Source organism: Anolis carolinensis, unplaced genomic scaffold (assembly GCF_035594765.1).
Source record: "Anolis carolinensis isolate JA03-04 unplaced genomic scaffold, rAnoCar3.1.pri scaffold_8, whole genome shotgun sequence".
NCBI lineage: Eukaryota > Metazoa > Chordata > Lepidosauria > Squamata > Dactyloidae > Anolis > Anolis carolinensis.
In genome coordinates this window covers 26,026,646-26,038,741 of record NW_026943819.1, presented here as the reverse complement: position 1 = coordinate 26,038,741, position 12,096 = coordinate 26,026,646, and the positions used below count along the sequence as shown (strand labels likewise).

The 12,096-nt window shown below is 37.8% G+C and overlaps 1 long non-coding RNA gene across 4 annotated transcripts in view; it reads right to left on the bottom strand.

Annotated features, from left to right (window-relative positions):
* The window catches only part of LOC103279299 (uncharacterized), a 117,611-nt gene that overhangs the window by 23,203 nt on the left and 82,312 nt on the right, over positions 1-12,096 (bottom strand). For all 4 annotated transcript variants that reach the window (XR_010000372.1, XR_010000370.1, XR_010000371.1 and 1 more), the window contains one exon: positions 10,797-11,032. This is a non-coding gene — a long non-coding RNA (uncharacterized LOC103279299). The remainder of the gene's footprint in view (positions 1-10,796; positions 11,033-12,096) is intronic.

The window sequence follows — 12,096 nt, the reverse complement described above, 5'->3', positions numbered from 1 at the left end:
TTTATCTCCTCCTCCTCCTTTTCTCTACTCTCCTCCATCTCTCCCTCCACCTCCAACCTCTTTCTTCCTCTTTTTCGTCTCCCTTTTTCATCTTACTCCTTCTTTCTTTTTCCTCCTCTTTTTCCTCTTTCCTCTTTCTTCTTATTCTCCATTCTCCTCCTCCAGCTGGACATTCCTTCTTCCTCTGTTTCTTAGAAATCTTGGGATCCATGTCCCAAGCTGCATGAACATTTGCAAAGTGCAAGTCTATACTGATTGGTTGGGCTACCTATCCAATCGATTTAAGGCTGCTAGTTTTGTAAAACCATTAACATGTGTTACAGTAGAGTCTCGCTTATCCAACCTTTGCTCATCCAATATTCTGTATTATCCAACGCAGTCTGCCTTTTAACAGTCAATGTTTTTGTAGTCAATGTTTTCAATGCATTGCAATATTTTAGTGCTAAATTCATAAATACAGTCATTACTACATAACCTTACCGTGTATTGAACTGCTTTTTTTTTGTTAATTTGTTATAAAACATGATGTTTTGGTGATTAATTTGTAAAATTAATGTAATTTGATGTTTTATAGGCCTTTCCTTGGAGCCCCCGGTGGCGCAGTGTGTTAAGGCACTGAGTTGCTGAACTTGCAGCCTGAAAGATCGCAGGTTCGATTCCAGGGAGTGGAGTGAGCACCCGTTGTTAGCTCCAGCTTCTGCCAACCTAGCAGTTTGAAAACATGCAAATGTAAGTAGATAAATAGGTACCTCTCCAGCTGGAAAGTAACGACGCCATGCAGTCATGCCAGTGGCCACATGACCTTGGAGGTGTCTACGGACAATGCCGGTTCTTCGGCTTAGAAATGGAGATGAGCACCAACCTCCAGAGTCGGACACAACTGGACTTAACATCAGGGGAAACCTTTACCTTTACTTAGGCCTTTCCTTAACCCCTCCTTATTATCCAACATTTTCGTTTATTCAACGTTCTGCTGGCCCATTTATGTTGGATAAGTGAGGCTCTACTGTATACAAAAATACGTAAACAAAATCCAAAACATGGCCATGGAAACCCTTGGACATCAGGATTCAATCCAGGGAGTTTAAGTTGTCATTCTGTTATCCAAAATTTAAATACAGTAGAGTCTCACTTATCCAAGACTCGCTTATCCAACATTCTGGATTATCCAACACATTTTTGTAGTCAATGTTTTCAATACATCGTGATATTTTGGTTCTAAATTCGTAAATACAGTAATTACTACATAGCATTACTGCATATTGAACTACTTTTTCTGTCAAATTTGTTGTTAAACATGATGTTTTGGTGCTTCATTTGTAAAATTATAACTTAATTTGATGTGTAATAGGCTCTTCCTTAATCCCTCCTTATTATCCAACGTTCCGCCGGCCCGTTTATGTTAGATAAGTGAGACTCTACTGTATGTGGGTAAATGAATAAGCCAGAGTTGTCTAGAGGTCAAAAGCACTTTCTAGTCTCACAAACAATACCTTCTACAACGGTATTAACTCACTGAAACGCCAGGACCATATGAGTGACCATGTTGACTCAAGAGAAAGCCAAGTACAAATTCAGACAACAGAATTCAGAAGCAGACAACTGCTTCTCTAAGACTCCATCTGTTATATTCATCTTTAGGCTTAAGCATTTCTTGAGGATCTACCCTTGAGCTCCTATAACTCAGATAGGCTTGCCTTTGTGAGAGCTTAAAGTAGGAATAACCTCATTCGTTGAAAAAAAAAGAAAGGCAAAAGTCCCCATCCTAACCCCCAGATAGGGGTTGGCTTAGCAACCTCATTCCTTTCCCAGAACTCCCAATTGTGCCAACTTTCATTTGATCTCCAGACATGGGACTCACTCTTTTCTACTCTTTCCATTCTGGCGACCAAATATTGACACATCCATTCATCACCGTTGTGACATTTCCTCTCCTCGTTATAATCTTCTTTGCAAACAATGCCATCTAATCCAGCCTATATAGGCCCACACAGACACACACACACATTACGGTCTACTTCTAGTAATACCCTGCCCCACAGAAGGGTCAGGCGAAGGTCTATTGGCCCAACCTAAATCCCCCACTTCACACGGCAAAATATCATGGCTCAAGTGTCACTCTGGCCATCCCCGGAGCCCCTTGACTCAGACCCGGAAGGAAACATTTCCTAAGACACAAAGGAGACACTCGCTAAACCCGGAGAATGGCCTTGAGAGCACATGGCGCACTTCACCATTCAAGGGAAGCTAATCTTGGACTAGTCAATGCTGAGTTGGATGTGGGAATGTTTAAGGCTCAACTGCTCTGAGATTTTTGGATAGGACAGAGGATGTGAGGAAAGTCTCCTTGGCCAATGTGCCTTTTAGTCATGCTCGTTTTTGGTAAGTGTGGCATCTTGAATTAGGGACATGCATTGAGCATCACACAACAAAGCTTTTCTTGCAACAAAGCACATGTTGAAGCTTCGATGTGGGAATGTTTAAGGCTCAACTACTCTGAGATTCTTGGATAGGACAGGGGATGTGAGGAAGGTCTTCTTGGCCAATGTGCCTTTTAGTCATGCTCATTTTTGGTCAGTGTGGCACCTTGAATTAGGGACATGCATTGAGTCTCACACAACCAAAGTTTTCCTTGCAACAAAGCACATGTTACAACTGTCTGCTCACCAGGAATATACCTTAGCTTCATAATCAATAAAATCCTTCTTCTTTTTTGGGGAAGTGTTGGGTATCTTGAATTTATTTTATTTGTTTAAGAATCTATGCTCTGTTTTGCATCACTTTGAGTCCCATGTTGCATACAAAGGCAAATGTCAGAAGCTAGAGGTTGCATTAGGTTTCCAGAAACTTTGGATGATGGCACAACTTCTTTAAAACATCAGCTTTCCTTCAAATGCCTATATATGGGGGACAAGTTCCTCCTTCTCCTACATTTATGCCTTTGTAATAATGAGAATTGACCCATAAACAACATCTTATCCATATCCGTTTTCTAAAAACATCTTTTTAGGCATTGAATGGGTAGCTTAAGCTTACCCTCTAATGCCTTGAAGAGAACATTTGCAAGTCTTAAGGGCAAAAAATCTTCTGGATTTTTTTTTATCTCCTTGCAGACCCTAAGTCAGTGTCTTCAAGCAACTCTATTGTGGGCTTCTCTTGGAAACCAACCAGTAATATAATAAAACTTCAACTTTTGTCAACACTCCACTAAATCATGAATTACGCAATTGGAAACTCCATTAATTTCATAGGGTTTTTGTAACCACTTAGAGACGTGGATCTCAACCTGGGCTCCCCAGCTGTTTTGGCCTTCAACCCCCAGAAGTCCTAACAGCTGGCAACCTGGCCGGGATTTCTGAGAGTTGTAGGCCACAAACATCTGGGGACCCCTGGTTGAGAACCACTGCCCTAAGTGGTTACAAAAACCCTATGAAATTCATGGAGTTTCCAATTGCGTAATTCATGAATTAGTGGAGTGTTGACAAAAGTTGAAGTTTTATTATATTACTAGCTGTGCCCGGCCACGCGTTGCTGTGGCTTATGGGAATCCTTTGTTGGCCAGGTGGAATAGCAGTGAATAGCCTTGCAGCCTCAAAGCCTGGCTGTTTTCTGGAGTAGCTGGAGCTTTTTGTTGTATGAACGTAGAGGCATGGATGAGGGGTTGTGCTGCCAAGTTTAGTGTTTCTGGGATGTGTAGTTTTGTTGTTTTGTCCTAGGCCGAAATTTCATTACCCTTTTATATATATAGATTGGTTACCAAGAGAAGCCCACAATAGAGTTGCTTGAAGACACATTCAAACGACGCAACTGAAAAAGTTGAAATTAGATTAGAGATGAAGAACATGAAGTCCTTCAGATGTAGTTGGCCAACCACTCCCATGATCCTTGGGCATTGATTGTTATGTTTAGAACTGATAGGAGTTACAATCCAATAACATTTGAAAGGCTACATGTTCTTTATTCCTTTCTTATATGCAATATTTGATTCTATAAGCATCCATTATAGCTGAAGTTCATTTTAGAGCAAATTCTACATTGTTGGAGAGAGTCTCTTTCTTCTTCTACAATCTTCTAAAACCACATCACTAAAAGATTTTGCATAGTTGATGAAATATTTTACATTACAGTGTGTCGATGACCTTTTCCTTTGTATGGCAAAGCCCTCTTCAGTATTTATTGACCTGTAAACTTTGCAGCAGAACAGCATTATATATGCAGAAGATGTTTTAAAGGATTGTTTAAGTCTTGTGTGTCCTCAACTGTGGCCAGACGAGGCACTGCGGAGAGAGCAGGTGAGGAAAGGCATTCAGTTGAATCCAAAATAGTTAACATCTATTCCAGTTTTCTGCACAAAGGTGTGGTTGTGTCGATCTTTTCGACGCTACAGAGGATGCAGGTCAATGCCATTACATTGCCACTTAGTGGTGAGAATGAGGAAAGCACAAAGAGATGGTTGGTCAGTTAGGATTTGCTATCCTCAGCAAGATCTAAAATCTAGCAAAAGTGCAAATTAAACCAAATGCAAAAGTCCCAGTTGTGAAGCCTGCCATTTAATAATGGTGGTACAGTACAACATGGGTCCATCTATATATATAAAAGAGTGATGGCATCACGGCGACCCACAAAACAACAAAACTACAGGCCCCCCAATCTCGAAATTTGACAACACAACCCATCATCCACGCCTCTAAGTTGATATAACAAAAAGAAAAGAAAAATAAAGTCCTAATTAGAGAGAGAGGAATAATTGCTTTTATCCAATTGCTGCCAGTTAGAAGGCTAAGCTCCTCCAACTTGGTCTCCTAGCAACCCAATAAAAACACTAAAAAATAATTAAAAACACTAAAAAATGAATACAATAAAATACTATAATAACAGAAAATAACTAAAAACAATACAAGAAAATAATAAAATATAATAAATAAAAAGATAACTTACAATAAAATTAATTTAAAAATACAAATAACGTCAAATAAAAATTACATAACAATTTTTAACCAATACCACCACCACTTCGCCACAGCAATGCGTGGCCGGGCACAGCTAGTATTCTATAAAGGTGAAATAACCAATCCTTAGTTCTTTTCTCCTAGTAAATCCAGCCAAAACTCATACCTTTTTTCAGTTCTTGGGGGAAACACTAGATGGCATGGATGTGAAAGTCTTTGGCAACAATGAAGACTGAAAATCTGACCGTTAAGAGACAAAGAAACACCCAAACCCTTGTGTCCCGATTCAGTCTGAACCAAAATCAAGCTAATCATTCATTCTTATTAATTTCAATTAGCATTCAACATGACCAAAAGGAATGTAATTCTTCACTAAATTTCTTTTTAAAGGAAGTCATAAGTAATTGCAATGATTTTCTTCTTTCTGCAAGAAATTCTGTGAAATCCAGTTTCCGAAACCTATTTGCAATTCGGGGCTTATTCTGTGCAAAAAGTTTCATACAGTTGTTTCATGTAGAAAATTAGGAGCCTCCGATGGCCTAGGGGATAAAAGTCTTGTGACTTGAAGGTTGGGTTGCTGACCTGAAGGCTGCCAGGTTCGAATCCCACCCGGGGAGAACGTGGATGAGCTCCCTCTATCAGCTCCAGCTCCATGCGGGGACATGAGAGAAGCCTCCCACAAGGATGGTAAAACATCAAAACATCCGGGAAATGTCCCCTGGGCAACGTCCTTGCAGACGGCCAATTCTCTCACTCCAGAAGCAACTCCGGTTGTCCCTGACATGAAAGAAAATGTAGAAAATTATTATTTTTAAATTCAGGAAATAATATTTCTATGTAGGCTTATGATTTCCTCTGTAGAAAATGTCATTCTGCACACAAATTTTCTGCAGAATGAATCCCCAATTGCTATTTTTGCACATAAGGATTTTTCTGCACAGAAAATGTGTTTGTGCATTTTGTAATTTTTTTTTTTAGTGGAATAAGATGCAAATTGTGGAGATTCTCATCGCTCCGGGATTCCTCTTATCAAAGTTTTCCAACATTGAAGAAAATATATATATTTTTAATCATTTGCTAAATATTTTGGAACGTTCTTTTCCACCCCGATGGTCAGTTTTCTTTGGACAAGTGCCAATGCCTAGACCTTGTGCCTCAAAGATGGGAATCTATGCATCTAGGTTGATGGGAGAGCAAAAAAGAAATACACAATAGACTCTGGGAAAATGCTCATTCAGCTTAACCTCGAAAGACGACTAAATGTCCATTTGTCTTTTGGGGCAGCCCAGACTTTAGCAATTATCAATCATCCTTAGGCAAAAGGCTGCCTTTCCTTTTCTTTGAGGCAACCGATCCTTTGATTAAAAGGTGAGTGTCAACGGCTCCAATGATTAACCTGAAAGGTTTACTTCGGCGGGGAATGAATAGCACAAATTTGTTAATTATTGCTATTATTTATAATTGTTTAATGAAGGGGGAGAATAATATATGAAATGTCAAAGTTCCTTTTTTAATTGCCTCAGATGAGGCTTCGGAATCATTACTTCGCTCTAAAAAATGGCATACAAATCTAATTTTGAACGCCCTGGGAAAACCTGGGGGTATATTTAGAAAATGCAGGGCATCAATGTTTGTCAGGTTCAAAAGGCACAGAGGCTGATCAAGAATTGGTTATAAATGAGCTTGTCTCTACCAAAGTCACTGCTGAGATTTATTTCACTAACACAATCCATTAATAAAAGAAATGGCAGGCAAACCAACAGAGAGATAGACAGATGGATCATGGTTTAGGTGTGTTTTACTTCAACTTGTTGCTGGGGTCACGTGTTGTTTTAATGATACTTTTTTATTGTTTTTATTGTTTTATTATTATTACTAGCTGTGCCCGGCCACGCGTTGCTGTGGCGAAGTATGGTGGTATGGGAAATAAAGTATTGAGGAATTGGTGGTAGTTAAGGTAAAGATAATCCAGTGCAAAGCAGATAATATAAGATTACAAATGGGTTATATAGCTGTGTGAAAGGGCCTTGAGTTAAAATCTGATAATCTGTGGAAGAGGCCTAAGTGAGGCCTAACTGTGCCTGTCCCCTGGGCTGAGTGGGTTGCTAGGAGACCAAGTGAGCGGAGCTTAGCCTTCTAACTGGCAGCAATTGGATAAAAACAATTATTCCTCTCCCTCTAATTAGGACTTTATTTTTCTTTTCTTTTTGTTGTATCAACCTAGAGGCATGGATGAGGGGTTGTGATGTCAATTTTCGAGGTTGTGGGGTGTTTACTTTTGTTGTTTTGTCCGCTGCCATAATGCCATCACTCTTTTATATATATAGATTGTTATTATATTGTTGTATCGGGCCAGGCCCCATGTAAGCCGCCCTGAGTACCTTCGGGGAGATGGGGCGGGGTATAAAAATAAAGTTATTATTATTATTATTATTATTATTATTATTATTATTATTATTATATCTCATGAAATCATACTTTTTGCTGCTTTGAAAGCAGAAAGTTCAATGGGCCTATATACAGTAGAGTCTCACTTATCCGACATAAATGGGCCAGCAGAACGTTGGATAAGCGAATATGTTGGATAATAAGGAGGGATTAAGGAAAAGCCTATTAAACATCAAATTACGTTATGATTTTACAAATTAAGCACCAAAACATCATGATTTAAAAGAAATTTGACAGAAAAAGCAGTTCAATACACAGCAATGTTATGTAGTAATTACTGTATTTACGAATTTAGCACCAAAACATCACAATGTATTGAAAAGATTGTCTACAAAAGCATTGACTACTAAAAGGCAGACTGTGTTGTATAATCCAGAATGTTTATTATTATTATTATTATTATTATTATTATTATTATTATTATTATTATTATTCAATGGAAATGAGTTTTTACATATATATGTATATATGTGTGTGTGTGTGTATATATATATATATATATATATATATGTATGTATATATATATATATATATATATATATATATATATATATATATATATATAGAAGTTTTACCTTATAAGATAGAGTAAATTAACATCGAAAGAGTGAGAACATTTGATTGTATAGAAAGTGGAAAAACTGAGATTTAAAAAGGATCAAAAAGGGAGAGAGAGAAAACCAAAAACCAAAAACAAAGCTAAAATGTCCATATTTATATAAAAAAGAAAAAAAATCTGAACAAATGGCGAAATAAAAATGCAAAGTACTTGGCAAAGAAATACACCAAAAAGCAAAAGCAAAAAGCTCACTATCTCACAACCTGTTCACAAGCCACCAGCAATTGTGAACTTTAGTTTGTTTTTTTCTTCATCATGACTTTTTTTTTAACAGAAGGAAGTTAAACGAGTGGTGAAAATTAAAATTTATAATAATCATTGACTACTAAAAGGCAGACTGCGATGGATAATCCAGAATGTTGGATAAGCGAATGTTGGATAAATGAGACTGTACTGTACCTGTATATATTTTCTGCACATATATATTATACTAGCTTTGCCCGGCCACGCGTTGCTGTGGCTTATGGGAATCCTTTGTTGGCCAGGTGGAATAGCAGTGAATAGCCTTGCAGCCTCAAAGCCTGGCCGTTTTCTGGAGTAGCTGGAGCTATTTGTTGTATGAACGTAGAGGCATGGATGAGGGGTTGTGCTGCCAAGTTTAGTGTTTCTGGGATATGCAGTTTTGTTGTTTTGTCCTAGGCCGAAATTTCATTACCCTTTTATATATATAGATATGTGTGTGTATCCCAGGACCCTATGGGATATTTGGACACTAGGAAAAAGCTGTGCAAATATCTCGTTCCATCCTACTAACTGCTGGGAACCCCACTTTTTGACCAAGAAAGGAATAACTGAAAATATTATTTCCATCCCTACTGATAGAAAAGAAATCCAGCACTCACTGACACACACAGAGACAAACTTAACAGCTTGCAAAAGAAAAAACAGTGCCTTTGTCCCAAGAAGGTGTTAAAGAGGCTGCTATGGTGAACCACCAAACATATTATCATTATTGGTCAGCATCTCCAACACTATTTGCTACAACTGCTCCACTCGACACACACAAACACATGCATGACCCAAGCACCAATGAATTATTTCTTTCTAACAATGCTCAAGCCTGGTTTTCCTCATCTCTGCTTGTGCGTCCCAGCTTCAATATCCTGCTCCCGGTCTCAGAATTGGAGATTCATGGAGCATTTGTGTTGGCACAGGTACAGCGCCCAGAAGGCTTTCAAGGCTGGCCAATGAAAACAAGACCCCAAAAAACTGCTGAATAAAGTGTTCTGGGAGCCAAGTTCCACTTGGTTGGGAAGAAGTGAGAACCTCCTAATGCTCCAGTCATTCAATTTAACAAAGAGAAAGAGAGAAAACACTGATTTTAAGGTTGAATTGATACTATAGAGTTTAGAAATGTTATCATCTATGGCAATGATGGGCAAGCTTTTGCGCTTGGTGTGTCAAAATTCACCAAAGAAAACCTAGCACGACTTGGGTGGTGTGTCACTTCGAGAGAGAAAAAAACCATAATTTCACAATATGTATAGTTTAAATATCAAAAATGTATAATTGTAATATATAACTGTATTTAATAAATCAAAAACTATTTACTACCATTATTTCCATGTACAAAAATCTATGGTGCCTCTTGCAGTTTCCACGCTGATTTCTCTCTATTCTAGTTCCAATGTAGTCATGAATAATGAATAATGTAATAATAATATAATAGTAATAATATAATATACTACAATAATAATAGAATAATAATAGAATGATATAATAATAATAATAATCTATACAGTAGAGTCTCACTTATCCAATCCTCGCTTATCCAAGCTTCTGGATTATCCAAGCCATTTTTGTAGTCAATGTTTTCAATATATCGTGATATTTTGGTGCTAAATTCATAAATACAGTAATTACTACATAGCATTACCATGAATTGAACTACTTTTTCTGTCAAATTTGTTGTCTAACATGATGTTTTGGTGCTTAATTTGTAAAATCATAACCTAATTTGATGTTTAATAGGCTTTTCCTTAATCCCTTCTTATTATCCAAGATATTCGCTTATCCAAGCTTCTGCCGGCCCGTTTAGCTTGGATAAGTGAGACTCTACTGTATCTATCTATATCTGTATATATATAAATGTAATGTTCATAATTCCCATGGCGTAAACAACAAAACCACTGGACCAAATCACACCACATTTGGCCACAAAAGACATAGTCATCCGATCAATCTGCATGCGGCAGCATGTCAGCAAAAATGGCTAGGCGTGTCAGTGCTGACACGCGTGTCATAGGTTGGCCATCACTGATCTATGGGAAGGATTGCAAAATACACTATCCACCAGCCATCATAGCCACTGAAGTTGTCCAAAAAAGTAACTTTTTCCAAACACTGCTGGATAGCCCCTTCCTCGGTTTTTGGCCTACAATATGGAGTTAAAGCAATGTTAATTCAATGCCTTCGATACCACCTGGCAGTAATTCTCCAGATCTTCATATCCAGAAAGATTAGCAGGGATAACCATTGCTTCCATGTCAGTGGGGTAGTGAATTCACTTCAAGATTCAGTCCAAGCTTTAATGGAGGGATCTAAGGTGCTGAAACCTATCTCATTTGTGGCCCACAACTTCAGACTAAAACCTTGAAGATGGATATGGAAACCACCCAACTACTGCAGAATACTGGGAACTGAACCATCAATACACATTTGTGTGCATTACTGAACATCATTTCTCTAATTTGATACTGAGCTAGAAGATCTCAACCATTGAAAGGTCCTCTACCATAAAAACAGTATTCTAGAATTCTCAGAAAACATACTATACTCACAACTCTCATGGGGATGCATATAAAATGCCATTGTTGCATCAAGCTGGAGAGGCACAAGCTTCCAATTTGGCTACTGGTGCTTCAGGATACTGGTGGAGAGGGATCCAGGTTTCCAAAGTCTTCAACCGCCTGAGAAGTTCAAGTTGTTGTCTTCAGATAGTCAACATTCATCTTCACATTGACTTTCTTAATGTTTCTTTGATACAGGCAGGAATCTTGCAAGTCCATCTGCCAAGCTGAATCAGATGTAAAAGAACATCAAGAGATTAGAAACCATCCGTTGTTATTTTCTCCTTTGGCAACTTGCATGTCTGGAAAGAACATGGCAACAATCACATCTGTGTCTATTTCTGAGCTATCTCGCTTTCAGATGTTTTGACTCATAATTATGCTCATTCCATTTCTAAATTAATTAGTTAGTAATATATATTTGAATGTGTAATTTTATTCACCAAACTATCATACCCTCCAATTGTCTCTTTCTGGCAGTGACAGTTCAGATGAATCCTCATACCACTTTTTGAGTTACAGTAGAGTCTCACTTATCCAAGCCTCACTTATCCAAACTTCTGGATTATCCAAGCCATTTTTGTAGTCAATGTTTTCACTATATCATGATATTTTGATGCTAAATTCGTAAATACAGTAATTACAACATAACATTACTGCTTATTAAACTACCTTTTCTGTCAAATTTGTTGTATAACATGATGTTTTGGTGCTTAATTTGTAAAATCATAACCTAATTTGATGTTTAATAGGCTTTGACTTAATCCCTCCTTATTATCCAAGATATTCGCTTATCCAAGCTTCTGCCGGGCCGTTTAGCTTGGATAAGTGAGACTCTACTGTATTTCCAAAACTTTCAAAACAGTTTTTCTCTTCCTTTCACTGCCTTACTACTAACACCAATATTTTTCAAATGGGATTTCAATTTGGGGTCCTTTGATACCACCTCTTTAAATTCTACAAAAGTGCAAGGAATCCATAAGAGTGCCTCACTACCGTGTTTCCCCGAAAATAAGACAGTGTCTTATATTAATTTTTGCTCCCAAAGATGCTCTAGGTCTTATTTTCAGGGGATGTCTTATTTTTCCATGAAGAAGAATTCACATTTATTGTTGAACAAAAAATGAACATTTATTATAAGCTGGACAGTAGTTGTCATCACAAACCAGCATAACCAGACAAACTGTGAATCCTATCAAGAATTTCTTGTTATTACCATTATTTCCATGTATAACACTCTATGGTACGTACATTTACCGATCTGCTCTGGTGTTCTGTTCGGCGAGCATGC